The 17,382-nt window shown below is 49.5% G+C and overlaps 1 non-coding gene across 1 annotated transcript; it reads right to left on the reverse strand.

Annotated features, from left to right (window-relative positions):
• Positions 1 to 13,491: 13,491 nt before the first annotated feature.
• Trnaa-ggc (transfer RNA alanine (anticodon GGC)) lies at positions 13,492 to 13,565 on the reverse strand. Its single transcript has one exon. It is a non-coding gene; the product is annotated as a tRNA-Ala (tRNA).
• Positions 13,566 to 17,382: the final 3,817 nt, after the last annotated feature.

The raw sequence follows: 17,382 nt of genomic DNA on the forward strand, positions 1-17,382 counted from the left end.
CGGTCACAAATTGGTCCATTTCACTCCTTGTCGACAATCACACAGCACCTGAGATAACAACCACATCTCGAGCCCCATTGTGCACTCCATTGTTCATGCCATCTCAGTGCCTCGCTCTTTGCTACTGTGTACCACTCTTGTCGTCCAACTGCAAAACACTGGGCCACAACAAGTTTCCGCGTCTCCATTGCACTGATCATACTCCGAAACGCTCCCCAAACTTGGCAATCACCCATGCAGCCGACTTTTCCGACTTTACACGACGCTCACGCAACGCTCACGCTAGTGGCAGCCTTATTTATAGTTCCACGTCGCACCAAAGCGAATGAGCACATTTCGCCTACGGCTTAGGCCGCTCTCTCAGTGTGGCTGCTCTGTGTCTGCAGGCAGCGAGGGGCTGCAAGCTTCCTGTCTTCGCACCTATATCACCTGCGCTTGCTTGTCAGAGACAGACTATCTCAAAACATACAATTCACTCCATGAATTGATTGCTACGGCATCTGTTATCAGCAGTCACAACCAGCAACACCAGTAGCAGCCGACTGCACGCAAAGAATGGGAACGTGCAGTGGGATTTACGTGAACTCGGCAAAAGGCATATCTTTCCGACGTAGGCTTGAGAATATTATGGGAACACTTGTACTGTTTCTAAATTAAGTGTAGGTGTGGGAGGAGGGTGCTTCCTGCGCACGAATAAAAGCACGCTTGCCAATTGTGGATGCTAATCGTTCGCTTGTATCTGCCTAGACACCTCTGCTAGTAGTGAATTATTCCACTTGCATGGCAAGGTGCGAATGTAGGTGTGTTAAAAATTCTGGAGGCGCTGGGTACCGATCCCAGTACCTCTCGCACGCCAACCGAGCGCTCTACCACTTGAGCTACGCCCACCCCCCCGGTGACTAATAGTGCTACATACAGCCATATCAACGTCACAGACCCTTGCACTCCCATTATTCCGCAGACAAATCCTACTCTCTATGTATCAGTGAGGGTGTCTTTCAGGTTTCGTGCATTCTGTATCGAATCGTAGTTGGCCACAATGAAAGTGGCACGCATAACGTCGAAAATAGAGTTCGGACATCGCTCTGAGTATGACGAACGTGTTGTCCACTCTCTAGACTCCAATGACGTTAAGCCTTGATACCTTAGACAGATCTGCACTCGATGACACCTCGATAACAGCCGGTCCCCACACTTACATCTTGCTCTCCTTATGTCAGTACACATCATATCAGTCTGTGACGCTGGTTTTGCAACTTCTTGCGTGCCTTTAGGTTCGCCGCGACCAGCACTTACCATGCACTGACCACAAAACATGTAGGCGCCGGGGCTTGAACCCGAGACCTTTCACACACTAAGCGAACGATCTGCCAACTGAGCTACGGCTGCACACACGACAAAGCCTGCCTATTCTCCATTCTTTGCGACTCTGATGTGCACGGACACGATGGTTGGTTGGTTTGTAGCGGCGAAGGTACCAGAGTACAAAGGCGCGGACACGTTCATATACACAAGAGTTCCAAGTAGTTTCGATGCTCTGGTATTACGAATGCAAATTCCGTCTGTTTTTAACGTCTTATATTGAAAGGGCGGTCACAAATTGGTCCATTTCACTCCTTGTCGACAATCACACAGCACCTGAGATAACAACCACATCTCGAGCCCCATTGTGCACTCCATTGTTCATGCCATCTCAGTGCCTCGCTCTTTGCTACTGTGTACCACTCTTGTCGTCCAACTGCAAAACACTGGGACACAACAAGTTTCCGCGTCTCCATTGCACTGATCATACTCCGAAACGCTCCCCAAACTTGGCAATCACCCATGCAGCCGACTTTTCCGACTTTACACGACGCTCACGCTAGTGGCAGCCTTATTTATAGTTCCACGTCGCACCAAAGCGAATGAGCACATTTCGCCTACGGCTTAGGCCGCTCTCTCAGTGTGGCTGCTCTGTGTCTGCAGGCAGCGAGGGGCTGCAAGCTTCCTGTGTTCGCACCTATATCACCTGCGCTTGCTTGTCAGAGACAGACTATCTCAAAACATACAATTCACTCCATGAATTGATTGCTACGGCATCTGTTATCAGCAGTCACAACCAGCAACACCAGTAGCAGCCGACTGCACGCAAAGAATGGGAACGTGCAGTGGGATTTACGTGAACTCGGCAAAAGGCATATCTTTCCGACGTAGGCTTGAGAATATTATGGGAACACTTGTACTGTTTCTAAATTAAGTGTAGGTGTGGGAGGAGGGTGCTTCCTGCGCACGAATAAAAGCACGCTTGCCAATTGTGGATGCTAATCGTTCGCTTGTATCTGCCTAGACACCTCTGCTAGTTGTGAATTATTCCACTTGCATGGCAAGGTGCGAATGTAGGTGTGCTAAAAATTCTGGAGGCGCTGGGTATCGATCCCAGTACCTCTCGCACGCCAACCGAGCGCTCTACCACTTGAGCTACGCCCACCCCCCCGGTGACTAATAGTGCTACATACAGCCATATCAACGTCACAGACCCTTGCACTCCCATTATTCCGCAGACAAATCCTACTCTCTATGTATCAGTGAGGGTGTCTTTCAGGTTTCGTGCATTCTGTATCGAATCGTAGTTGGCCACAATGAAAGTGGCACGCATAACGTCGAAAATAGAGTTCGGACATCGCTCTGAGTATGACGAACGTGTTGTCCACTCTCTAGACTCCAATTACGTTAAGCCTTGATACCTTAGACAGATCTGCACTCGATGACACCTCGATAACAGCCGGTCCCCACACTTACATCTTGCTCTCCTTATGTCAGTACACATCATATCAGTCTGTGACGCTGGTTTTGCAACTTCTTGCGTGCCTTTAGGTTCGCCGCGACCAGCACTTACCATGCACTGACCACAAAACATGTAGGCGCCGGGGCTTGAACCCGAGACCTTTCACACACTAAGCGAACGATCTGCCAAGTGAGCTACGGCTGCACACACGACAAAGCCTGCCTATTCTCCATTCTTTGCGACTCTGATGTGCACGGACACGATGGTTGGTTGGTTTGTAGCGGCGAAGGTACCAGAGTACAAAGGCGCGGACACGTTCATATACACAAGACTTCCAAGTAGTTTCGATGCTCTGGTATTACGAATGCAAATTCCGTCTGTTTTTAACGTCTTAAATTGAAAGGGTGGTCACAAATTGGTCCATTTCACTCCTTGTCGACAATCACACAGCACCTGAGATAACAACCACATCTCGAGCCCCATTGTGCACTCCATTGCTCATGCCATCTCAGTGCCTCGCTCTTTGCTACTGTGTACCACTCTTGTCGTCCAACTGCAAAACACTGGGCCACAACAAGTTTCCGCGTCTCCATTGCACTGATCATACTCCGAAACGCTCCCCAAACTTGGCAATCACCCATGCAGCCGACTTTTCCGACTTTACACGACGCTCACGCAACGCTCACGCTAGTGGCAGCCTTATTTATAGTTCCACGTCGCACCAAAGCGAATGAGCACATTTCGCCTACGGCTTAGGCCGCTCTCTCAGTGTGGCTGCTCTGTGTCTGCAGGCAGCGAGGGGCTGCAAGCTTCCTGTGTTCGCACCTATATCACCTGCGCTTGCTTGTCAGAGACAGACTATCTCAAAACATACAATTCACTCCATGAATTGATTGCTACGGCATCTGTTATCAGCAGTCACAACCAGCAACACCAGTAGCAGCCGACTGCACGCAAAGAATGGGAACGTGCAGTGGGATTTACGTGAACTCGGCAAAAGGCATATCTTTCCGACGTAGGCTTGAGAATATTATGGGAACACTTGTACTGTTTCTAAATTAAGTGTAGGTGTGGGAGGAGGGTGCTTCCTGCGCACGAATAAAAGCACGCTTGCCAATTGTGGATGCTAATCGTTCGCTTGTATCTGCCTAGACACCTCTGCTAGTAGTGAATTATTCCACTTGCATGGCAAGGTGCGAATGTAGGTGTGTTAAAAATTCTGGAGGCGCTGGGTACCGATCCCAGTACCTCTCGCACGCCAACCGAGCGCTCTACCACTTGAGCTACGCCCACCCCCCCGGTGACTAATAGTGCTACATACAGCCATATCAACGTCACAGACCCTTGCACTCCCATTATTCCGCAGACAAATCCTACTCTCTATGTATCAGTGAGGGTGTCTTTCAGGTTTCGTGCATTCTGTATCGAATCGTAGTTGGCCACAATGAAAGTGGCACGCATAACGTCGAAAATAGAGTTCGGACATCGCTCTGAGTATGACGAACGTGTTGTCCACTCTCTAGACTCCAATGACGTTAAGCCTTGATACCTTAGACAGATCTGCACTCGATGACACCTCGATAACAGCCGGTCCCCACACTTACATCTTGCTCTCCTTATGTCAGTACACATCATATCAGTCTGTGACGCTGGTTTTGCAACTTCTTGCGTGCCTTTAGGTTCGCCGCGACCAGCACTTACCATGCACTGACCACAAAACATGTAGGCGCCGGGGCTTGAACCCGAGACCTTTCACACACTAAGCGAACGATCTGCCAACTGAGCTACGGCTGCACACACGACAAAGCCTGCCTATTCTCCATTCTTTGCGACTCTGATGTGCACGGACACGATGGTTGGTTGGTTTGTAGCGGCGAAGGTACCAGAGTACAAAGGCGCGGACACGTTCATATACACAAGAGTTCCAAGTAGTTTCGATGCTCTGGTATTACGAATGCAAATTCCGTCTGTTTTTAACGTCTTATATTGAAAGGGCGGTCACAAATTGGTCCATTTCACTCCTTGTCGACAATCACACAGCACCTGAGATAACAACCACATCTCGAGCCCCATTGTGCACTCCATTGTTCATGCCATCTCAGTGCCTCGCTCTTTGCTACTGTGTACCACTCTTGTCGTCCAACTGCAAAACACTGGGACACAACAAGTTTCCGCGTCTCCATTGCACTGATCATACTCCGAAACGCTCCCCAAACTTGGCAATCACCCATGCAGCCGACTTTTCCGACTTTACACGACGCTCACGCTAGTGGCAGCCTTATTTATAGTTCCACGTCGCACCAAAGCGAATGAGCACATTTCGCCTACGGCTTAGGCCGCTCTCTCAGTGTGGCTGCTCTGTGTCTGCAGGCAGCGAGGGGCTGCAAGCTTCCTGTGTTCGCACCTATATCACCTGCGCTTGCTTGTCAGAGACAGACTATCTCAAAACATACAATTCACTCCATGAATTGATTGCTACGGCATCTGTTATCAGCAGTCACAACCAGCAACACCAGTAGCAGCCGACTGCACGCAAAGAATGGGAACGTGCAGTGGGATTTACGTGAACTCGGCAAAAGGCATATCTTTCCGACGTAGGCTTGAGAATATTATGGGAACACTTGTACTGTTTCTAAATTAAGTGTAGGTGTGGGAGGAGGGTGCTTCCTGCGCACGAATAAAAGCACGCTTGCCAATTGTGGATGCTAATCGTTCGCTTGTATCTGCCTAGACACCTCTGCTAGTTGTGAATTATTCCACTTGCATGGCAAGGTGCGAATGTAGGTGTGTTAAAAATTCTGGAGGCGCTGGGTATCGATCCCAGTACCTCTCGCACGCCAACCGAGCGCTCTACCACTTGAGCTACGCCCACCCCCCCGGTGACTAATAGTGCTACATACAGCCATATCAACGTCACAGACCCTTGCACTCCCATTATTCCGCAGACAAATCCTACTCTCTATGTATCAGTGAGGGTGTCTTTCAGGTTTCGTGCATTCTGTATCGAATCGTAGTTGGCCACAATGAAAGTGGCACGCATAACGTCGAAAATAGAGTTCGGACATCGCTCTGAGTATGACGAACGTGTTGTCCACTCTCTAGACTCCAATGACGTTAAGCCTTGATACCTTAGACAGATCTGCACTCGATGACACCTCGATAACAGCCGGTCCCCACACTTACATCTTGCTCTCCTTATGTCAGTACACATCATATCAGTCTGTGACGCTGGTTTTGCAACTTCTTGCGTGCCTTTAGGTTCGCCGCGACCAGCACTTACCATGCACTGACCACAAAACATGTAGGCGCCGGGGCTTGAACCCGAGACCTTTCACACACTAAGCGAACGATCTGCCAACTGAGCTACGGCTGCACACACGACAAAGCCTGCCTATTCTCCATTCTTTGCGACTCTGATGTGCACGGACACGATGGTTGGTTGGTTTGTAGCGGCGAAGGTACCAGAGTACAAAGGCGCGGACACGTTCATATACACAAGACTTCCAAGTAGTTTCGATGCTCTGGTATTACGAATGCAAATTCCGTCTGTTTTTAACGTCTTAAATTGAAAGGGTGGTCACAAATTGGTCCATTTCACTCCTTGTCGACAATCACACAGCACCTGAGATAACAACCACATCTCGAGCCCCATTGTGCACTCCATTGTTCATGCCATCTCAGTGCCTCGCTCTTTGCTACTGTGTACCACTCTTGTCGTCCAACTGCAAAACACTGGGCCACAACAAGTTTCCGCGTCTCCATTGCACTGATCATACTCCGAAACGCTCCCCAAACTTGGCAATCACCCATGCAGCCGACTTTTCCGACTTTACACGACGCTCACGCAACGCTCACGCTAGTGGCAGCCTTATTTATAGTTCCACGTCGCACCAAAGCGAATGAGCACATTTCGCCTACGGCTTAGGCCGCTCTCTCAGTGTGGCTGCTCTGTGTCTGCAGGCAGCGAGGGGCTGCAAGCTTCCTGTGTTCGCACCTATATCACCTGCGCTTGCTTGTCAGAGACAGACTATCTCAAAACATACAATTCACTCCATGAATTGATTGCTACGGCATCTGTTATCAGCAGTCACAACCAGCAACACCAGTAGCAGCCGACTGCACGCAAAGAATGGGAACGTGCAGTGGGATTTACGTGAACTCGGCAAAAGGCATATCTTTCCGACGTAGGCTTGAGAATATTATGGGAACACTTGTACTGTTTCTAAATTAAGTGTAGGTGTGGGAGGAGGGTGCTTCCTGCGCACGAATAAAAGCACGCTTGCCAATTGTGGATGCTAATCGTTCGCTTGTATCTGCCTAGACACCTCTGCTAGTTGTGAATTATTCCACTTGCATGGCAAGGTGCGAATGTAGGTGTGTTAAAAATTCTGGAGGCGCTGGGTATCGATCCCAGTACCACTCGCACGCCAACCGAGCGCTCTACCACTTGAGCTACGCCCACCCCCCCGGTGACTAATAGTGCTACATACAGCCATATCAACGTCACAGACCCTTGCACTCCCATTATTCCGCAGACAAATCCTACTCTCTATGTATCAGTGAGGGTGTCTTTCAGGTTTCGTGCATTCTGTATCGAATCGTAGTTGGCCACAATGAAAGTGGCACGCATAACGTCGAAAATAGAGTTCGGACATCGCTCTGAGTATGACGAACGTGTTGTCCACTCTCTAGACTCCAATGACGTTAAGCCTTGATACCTTAGACAGATCTGCACTCGATGACACCTCGATAACAGCCGGTCCCCACACTTACATCTTGCTCTCCTTATGTCAGTACACATCATATCAGTCTGTGACGCTGGTTTTGCAACTTCTTGCGTGCCTTTAGGTTCGCCGCGACCAGCACTTACCATGCACTGACCACAAAACATGTAGGCGCCGGGGCTTGAACCCGAGACCTTTCACACACTAAGCGAACGATCTGCCAAGTGAGCTACGGCTGCACACACGACAAAGCCTGCCTATTCTCCATTCTTTGCGACTCTGATGTGCACGGACACGATGGTTGGTTGGTTTGTAGCGGCGAAGGTACCAGAGTACAAAGGCGCGGACACGTTCATATACACAAGAGTTCCAAGTAGTTTCGATGCTCTGGTATTACGAATGCAAATTCCGTCTGTTTTTAACGTCTTAAATTGAAAGGGCGGTCACAAATTGGTCCATTTCACTCCTTGTCGACAATCACACAGCACCTGAGATAACAACCACATCTCGAGCCCCATTGTGCACTCCATTGTTCATGCCATCTCAGTGCCTCGCTCTTTGCTACTGTGTACCACTCTTGTCGTCCAACTGCAAAACACTGGGCCACAACAAGTTTCCGCGTCTCCATTGCACTGATCATTCTCCGAAACGCTCCCCAAACTTGGCAATCACCCATGCAGCCGACTTTTCCGACTTTACACGACGCTCACGCAACGCTCACGCTAGTGGCAGCCTTATTTATAGTTCCACGTCGCACCAAAGCTAATGAGCACATTTCGCCTACGGCTTAGGCCGCTCTCTCAGTGTGGCTGCTCTGTGTCTGCAGGCAGCGAGGGGCTGCAAGCTTCCTGTGTTCGCACCTATATCACCTGCGCTTGCTTGTCAGAGACAGACTATCTCAAAACATACAATTCACTCCATGAATTGATTGCTACGGCATCTGTTATCAGCAGTCACAACCAGCAACACCAGTAGCAGCCGACTGCACGCAAAGAATGGGAACGTGCAGTGGGATTTACGTGAACTCGGCAAAAGGCATATCTTTCCGACGTAGGCTTGAGAATATTATGGGAACACTTGTACTGTTTCTAAATTAAGTGTAGGTGTGGGAGGAGGGTGCTTCCTGCGCACGAATAAAAGCACGCTTGCCAATTGTGGATGCTAATCGTTCGCTTGTATCTGCCTAGACACCTCTGCTAGTTGTGAATTATTCCACTTGCATGGCAAGGTGCGAATGTAGGTGTGTTAAAAATTCTGGAGGCGCTGGGTATCGATCCCAGTACCACTCGCACGCCAACCGAGCGCTCTACCACTTGAGCTACGCCCACCCCCCCGGTGACTAATAGTGCTACATACAGCCATATCAACGTCACAGACCCTTGCACTCCCATTATTCCGCAGACAAATCCTACTCTCTATGTATCAGTGAGGGTGTCTTTCAGGTTTCGTGCATTCTGTATCGAATCGTAGTTGGCCACAATGAAAGTGGCACGCATAACGTCGAAAATAGAGTTCGGACATCGCTCTGAGTATGACGAACGTGTTGTCCACTCTCTAGACTCCAATGACGTTAAGCCTTGATACCTTAGACAGATCTGCACTCGATGACACCTCGATAACAGCCGGTCCCCACACTTACATCTTGCTCTCCTTATGTCAGTACACATCATATCAGTCTGTGACGCTGGTTTTGCAACTTCTTGCGTGCCTTTAGGTTCGCCGCGACCAGCACTTACCATGCACTGACCACAAAACATGTAGGCGCCGGGGCTTGAACCCGAGACCTTTCACACACTAAGCGAACGATCTGCCAAGTGAGCTACGGCTGCACACACGACGAAGCCTGCCTATTCTCCATTCTTTGCGACTCTGATGTGCACGGACACGATGGTTGGTTGGTTTGTAGCGGCGAAGGTACCAGAGTACAAAGGCGCGGACACGTTCATATACACAAGAGTTCCAAGTAGTTTCGATGCTCTGGTATTACGAATGCAAATTCCGTCTGTTTTTAACGTCTTAAATTGAAAGGGCGGTCACAAATTGGTCCATTTCACTCCTTGTCGACAATCACACAGCACCTGAGATAACAACCACATCTCGAGCCCCATTGTGCACTCCATTGTTCATGCCATCTCAGTGCCTCGCTCTTTGCTACTGTGTACCACTCTTGTCGTCCAACTGCAAAACACTGGGCCACAACAAGTTTCCGCGTCTCCATTGCACTGATCATTCTCCGAAACGCTCCCCAAACTTGGCAATCACCCATGCAGCCGACTTTTCCGACTTTACGCAACGCTCACGCTAGTGGCAGCCTTATTTATAGTTCCACGTCGCACCAAAGCGAATGAGCACATTTCGCCTACGGCTTAGGCCGCTCTCTCAGTGTGGCTGCTCTGTGTCTGCAGGCAGCGAGGGGCTGCAAGCTTCCTGTGTTCGCACCTATATCACCTGCGCTTGCTTGTCAGAGACAGACTATCTCAAAACATACAATTCACTCCATGAATTGATTGCTACGGCATCTGTTATCAGCAGTCACAACCAGCAACACCAGTAGCAGCCGACTGCACGCAAAGAATGGGAACGTGCAGTGGGATTTACGTGAACTCGGCAAAAGGCATATCTTTCCGACGTAGGCTTGAGAATATTATGGGAACACTTGTACTGTTTCTAAATTAAGTGTAGGTGTGGGAGGAGGGTGCTTCTTGCACACGAATAAAAGCACGCTTGCCAATTGTGGATGCTAATCGTTCGCTTGTATCTGCCTAGACACCTCTGCTAATTGTGAATTATTCCACTTGCATGGCAAGGTGCGAATGTAGGTGTGTTAAAAATTCTGGAGGCGCTGGGTATCGATCCCAGTACCTCTCGCACGCCAACCGAGCGCTCTACCACTTGAGCTACGCCCACCCCCCCGGTGACTAATAGTGCTACATACAGCCATATCAACGTCACAGACCCTTGCACTCCCATTATTCCGCAGACAAATCCTACTCTCTATGTATCAGTGACGGTGTCTTTCAGGTTTCGTGCATTCTGTATCGAATCGTAGTTGGCCACAATGAAAGTGGCACGCATAACGTCGAAAATAGAGTTCGGACATCGCTCTGAGTATGACGAACGTGTTGTCCACTCTCTAGACTTCAATGACGTTAAGCCTTGATACCTTAGACAGATCTGCACTCGATGACACCTCGATAACAGCCGGTCCCCACACTTACATCTTGCTCTCCTTATGTCAGTACACATCATATCAGTCTGTGACGCTGGTTTTGCAACTTCTTGCGTGCCTTTAGGTTCGCCGCGACCAGCACTTACCATGCACTGACCACAAAACATGTAGGCGCCGGGGCATGAACCCGAGACCTTTCACACACTAAGCGAACGATCTGCCAAGTGAGCTACGGCTGCACACACGACAAAGCCTGCCTATTCTCCATTCTTTGCGACTCTGATGTGCACGGACACGATGGTTGGTTGGTTTGTAGCGGCGAAGGTACCAGAGTACAAAGGCGCGGACACGTTCATATACACAAGAGTTCCAAGTAGTTTCGATGCTCTGGTATTACGAATGCAAATTCCGTCTGTTTTTAACGTCTTAAATTGAAAGGGCGGTCACAAATTGGTCCATTTCACTCCTTGTCGACAATCACACAGCACCTGAGATAACAACCACATCTCGAGCCCCATTGTGCACTCCATTGTTCATGCCATCTCAGTGCCTCGCTCTTTGCTACTGTGTACCACTCTTGTCGTCCAACTGCAAAACACTGGGCCACAACAAGTTTCCGCGTCTCCATTGCACTGATCATACTCCGAAACGCTCCCCAAACTTGGCAATCACCCATGCAGCCGACTTTTCCGACTTTACACGACGCTCACGCTAGTGGCAGCCTTATTTATAGTTCCACGTCGCACCAAAGCGAATGAGCACATTTCGCCTACGGCTTAGGCCGCTCTCTCAGTGTGGCTGCTCTGTGTCTGCAGGCAGCGAGGGGCTGCAAGCTTCCTGTGTTCGCACCTATATCACCTGCGCTTGCTTGTCAGAGACAGACTATCTCAAAACATACAATTCACTCCATGAATTGATTGCTACGGCATCTGTTATCAGCAGTCACAACCAGCAACACCAGTAGCAGCCGACTGCACGCAAAGAATGGGAACGTGCAGTGGGATTTACGTGAACTCGGCAAAAGGCATATCTTTCCGACGTAGGCTTGAGAATATTATGGGAACACTTGTACTGTTTCTAAATTAAGTGTAGGTGTGGGAGGAGGGTGCTTCCTGCGCACGAATAAAAGCACGCTTGCCAATTGTGGATGCTAATCGTTCGCTTGTATCTGCCTAGACACCTCTGCTAGTTGTGAATTATTCCACTTGCATGGCAAGGTGCGAATGTAGGTGTGTTAAAAATTCTGGAGGCGCTGGGTATCGATCCCAGTACCTCTCGCACGCCAACCGAGCGCTCTACCACTTGAGCTACGCCCACCCCCCCGGTGACTAATAGTGCTACATACAGCCATATCAACGTCACAGACCCTTGCACTCCCATTATTCCGCAGACAAATCCTACTCTCTATGTATCAGTGAGGGTGTCTTTCAGGTATCGTGCATTCTGTATCGAATCGTAGTTGGCCACAATGAAAGTGGCACGCATAACGTCGAAAATAGAGTTCGGACATCGCTCTGAGTATGACGAACGTGTTGTCCACTCTCTAGACTCCAATGACGTTAAGCCTTGATACCTTAGACAGATCTGCACTCGATGACACCTCGATAACAGCCGGTCCCCACACTTACATCTTGCTCTCCTTATGTCAGTACACATCATATCAGTCTGTGACGCTGGTTTTGCAACTTCTTGCGTGCCTTTAGGTTCGCCGCGACCAGCACTTACCATGCACTGACCACAAAACATGTAGGCGCCGGGGCTTGAACCCGAGACCTTTCACACACTAAGCGAACGATCTGCCAAGTGAGCTACGGCTGCACACACGACAAAGCCTGCCTATTCTCCATTCTTTGCGACTCTGATGTGCACGGACACGATGGTTGGTTGGTTTGTAGCGGCGAAGGTACCAGAGTACAAAGGCGCGGACACGTTCATATACACAAGACTTCCAAGTAGTTTCGATGCTCTGGTATTACGAATGCAAATTCCGTCTGTTTTTAACGTCTTAAATTGAAAGGGCGGTCACAAATTGGTCCATTTCACTCCTTGTCGACAATCACACAGCACCTGAGATAACAACCACATCTCGAGCCCCATTGTGCACTCCATTGTTCATGCCATCTCAGTGCCTCGCTCTTTGCTACTGTGTACCACTCTTGTCGTCCAACTGCAAAACACTGGGCCACAACAAGTTTCCGCGTCTCCATTGCACTGATCATACTCCGAAACGCTCCCCAAACTTGGCAATCACCCATGCAGCCGACTTTTCCGACTTTACACGACGCTCACGCAACGCTCACGCTAGTGGCAGCCTTATTTATAGTTCCACGTCGCACCAAAGCGAATGAGCACATTTCGCCTACGGCTTAGGCCGCTCTCTCAGTGTGGCTGCTCTGTGTCTGCAGGCAGCGAGGGGCTGCAAGCTTCCTGTGTTCGCACCTATATCACCTGCGTTTGCTTGTCAGAGACAGACTATCTCAAAACATACAATTCACTCCATGAATTGATTGCTACGGCATCTGTTATCAGCAGTCACAACCAGCAACACCAGTAGCAGCCGACTGCACGCAAAGAATGGGAACGTGCAGTGGGATTTACGTGAACTCGGCAAAAGGCATATCTTTCCGACGTAGGCTTGAGAATATTATGGGAACACTTGTACTGTTTCTAAATTAAGTGTAGGTGTGGGAGGAGGGTGCTTCCTGCGCACGAATAAAAGCACGCTTGCCAATTGTGGATGCTAATCGTTCGCTTGTATCTGCCTAGACACCTCTGCTAGTTGTGAATTATTCCACTTGCATGGCAAGGTGCGAATGTAGGTGTGTTAAAAATTCTGGAGGCGCTGGGTATCGATCCCAGTACCTCTCGCACGCCAAGCGAGCGCTCTACCACTTGAGCTACGCCCACCCCCCCGGTGACTAATAGTGCTACATACAGCCATATCAACGTCACAGACCCTTGCACTCCCATTATTCCGCAGACAAATCCTACTCTCTATGTATCAGTGAGGGTGTCTTTCAGGTTTCGTGCATTCTGTATCGAATCGTAGTTGGCCACAATGAAAGTGGCACGCATAACGTCGAAAATAGAATTCGGACATCGCTCTGAGTATGACGAACGTGTTGTCCACTCTCTAGACTCCAATGACGTTAAGCCTTGATACCTTAGACAGATCTGCACTCGATGACACCTCGATAACAGCCGGTCCCCACACTTACATCTTGCTCTCCTTATGTCAGTACACATCATATCAGTCTGTGACGCTGGTTTTGCAACTTCTTGCGTGCCTTTAGGTTCGCCGCGACCAGCACTTACCATGCACTGACCACAAAACATGTAGGCGCCGGGGCTTGAACCCGAGACCTTTCACACACTAAGCGAACGATCTGCCAAGTGAGCTACGGCTGCACACACGACAAAGCCTGCCTATTCTCCATTCTTTGCGACTCTGATGTGCACGGACACGATGGTTGGTTGGTTTGTAGCGGCGAAGGTACCAGAGTACAAAGGCGCGGACACGTTCATATACACAAGAGTTCCAAGTAGTTTCGATGCTCTGGTATTACGAATGCAAATTCCGTCTGTTTTTAACGTCTTAAATTGAAAGGGCGGTCACAAATTGGTCCATTTCACTCCTTGTCGACAATCACACAGCACCTGAGATAACAACCACATCTCGAGCCCCATTGTGCACTCCATTGTTCATGCCATCTCAGTGCCTCGCTCTTTGCTACTGTGTACCACTCTTGTCGTCCAACTGCAAAACACTGGGCCACAACAAGTTTCCGCGTCTCCATTGCACTGATCATACTCCGAAACGCTCCCCAAACTTGGCAATCACCCATGCAGCCGACTTTTCCGACTTTACACGACGCTCACGCAACGCTCACGCTAGTGGCAGCCTTATTTATAGTTCCACGTCGCACCAAAGCGAATGAGCACATTTCGCCTACGGCTTAGGCCGCTCTCTCAGTGTGGCTGCTCTGTGTCTGCAGGCAGCGAGGGGCTGCAAGCTTCCTGTGTTCGCACCTATATCACCTGCGCTTGCTTGTCAGAGACAGACTATCTCAAAACATACAATTCACTCCATGAATTGATTGCTACGGCATCTGTTATCAGCAGTCACAACCAGCAACACCAGTAGCAGCCGACAGCACGCAAAGAGTGAGAACGTGCAGTGGGATTTACGTGAACTCGGCAAAAGGCATATCTTTCCGACGTAGGCTTGAGAATATTATGGGAACACTTGTACTGTTTCTAAATTAAGTGTAGGTGTGGGAGGAGGGTGCTTCCTGCGCACGAATAAAAGCACGCTTGCCAATTGTGGATGCTAATCGTTCGCTTGTATCTGCCTAGACACCTCTGCTAGTTGTGAATTATTCCACTTGCATGGCAAGGTGCGAATGTAGGTGTGTTAAAAATTCTGGAGGCGCTGGGTATCGATCCCAGTACCTCTCGCACGCCAACCGAGCGCTCTACCACTTGAGCTACGCCCACCCCCCCGGTGACTAATAGTGCTACATACAGCCATATCAACGTCACAGACCCTTGCACTCCCATTATTCCGCAGACAAATCCTACTCTCTATGTATCAGTGAGGGTGTCTTTCAGGTTTCGTGCATTCTGTATCGAATCGTAGTTGGCCACAATGAAAGTGGCACGCATAACGTCGAAAATAGAGTTCGGACATCGCTCTGAGTATGACGAACGTGTTGTCCACTCTCTAGACTCCAATGACGTTAAGCCTTGATACCTTAGACAGATCTGCACTCGATGACACCTCGATAACAGCCGGTCCCCACACTTACATCTTGCTCTCCTTATGTCAGTACACATCATATCAGTCTGTGACGCTGGTTTTGCAACTTCTTGCGTGCCTTTAGGTTCGCCGCGACCAGCACTTACCATGCACTGACCACAAAACATGTAGGCGCCGGGGCTTGAACCCGAGACCTTTCACACACTAAGCGAACGATCTGCCAACTGAGCTACGGCTGCACACACGACAAAGCCTGCCTATTCTCCATTCTTTGCGACTCTGATGTGCACGGACACGATGGTTGGTTGGTTTGTAGCGGCGAAGGTACCAGAGTACAAAGGCGCGGACACGTTCATATACACAAGAGTTCCAAGTAGTTTCGATGCTCTGGTATTACGAATGCAAATTCCGTCTGTTTTTAACGTCTTAAATTGAAAGGGCGGTCACAAATTGGTCCATTTCACTCCTTGTCGACAATCACACAGCACCTGAGATAACAACCACATCTCGAGCCCCATTGTGCACTCCATTGTTCATGCCATCTCAGTGCCTCGCTCTTTGCTACTGTGTACCACTCTTGTCGTCCAACTGCAAAACACTGGGCCACAACAAGTTTCCGCGTCTCCATTGCACTGATCATACTCCGAAACGCTCCCCAAACTTGGCAATCACCCATGCAGCCGACTTTTCCGATTTTACACGACGCTCACGCAACGCTCACGCTAGTGGCAGCCTTATTTATAGTTCCACGTCGCACCAAAGCGAATGAGCACATTTCGCCTACGGCTTAGGCCGCTCTCTCAGTGTGGCTGCTCTGTGTCTGCAGGCAGCGAGGGGCTGCAAGCTTCCTGTGTTCGCACCTATATCACCTGCGCTTGCTTGTCAGAGACAGACTATCTCAAAACATACAATTCACTCCATGAATTGATTGCTACGGCATCTGTTATCAGCAGTCACAACCAGCAACACCAGTAGCAGCCGACTGCACGCAAAGAATGGGAACGTGCAGTGGGATTTACGTGAACTCGGCAAAAGGCATATCTTTCCGACGTAGGCTTGAGAATATTATGGGAACACTTGTACTGTTTCTAAATTAAGTGTAGGTGTGGGAGGAGGGTGCTTCCTGCGCACGAATAAAAGCACGCTTGCCAATTGTGGATGCTAATCGTTCGCTTGTATCTGCCTAGACACCTCTGCTAGTAGTGAATTATTCCACTTGCATGGCAAGGTGCGAATGTAGGTGTGTTAAAAATTCTGCAGGCGCTGGGTATCGATCCCAGTACCTCTCGCACGCCAACCGAGCGCTCTACCACTTGAGCTACGCCCACTCCCCCGGTGACTAATAGTGCTACATACAGCCATATCAACGTCACAGACCCTTGCACTCCCATTATTCCGCAGACAAATCCTACTCTCTATGTATCAGTGAGGGTGTCTTTCAGGTTTCGTGCATTCTGTATCGAATCGTAGTTGGCCACAATGGAAGTGGCACGCATAACGTCGAAAATAGAGTTCGGACATCGCTCTGAGTATGACGAACGTGTTGTCCACTCTCTAGACTCCAATGACGTTAAGCCTTGATACCTTAGACAGATCTGCACTCGATGACACCTCGATAACAGCCGGTCCCCACACTTACATCTTGCTCTCCTTATGTCAGTACACATCATATCAGTCTGTGACGCTGGTTTTGCAACTTCTTGCGTGCCTTTAGGTTCGCCGCGACCAGCACTTACCATGCACTGACCACAAAACATGTAGGCGCCGGGGCTTGAACCCGAGACCTTTCACACACTAAGCGAACGATCTGCCAACTGAGCTACGGCTGCACACACGACAAAGCCTGCCTATTCTCCATTCTTTGCGACTCTGATGTGCACGGACACGATGGTTGGTTGGTTTGTAGCGGCGAAGGTACCAGAGTACAAAGGCGCGGACACGTTCATATACACAAGAGTTCCAAGTA

The sequence above is a fragment of the Schistocerca gregaria genome, chromosome 9 (assembly GCF_023897955.1).
Source record: "Schistocerca gregaria isolate iqSchGreg1 chromosome 9, iqSchGreg1.2, whole genome shotgun sequence".
Lineage (NCBI taxonomy): Eukaryota > Metazoa > Arthropoda > Insecta > Orthoptera > Acrididae > Schistocerca > Schistocerca gregaria.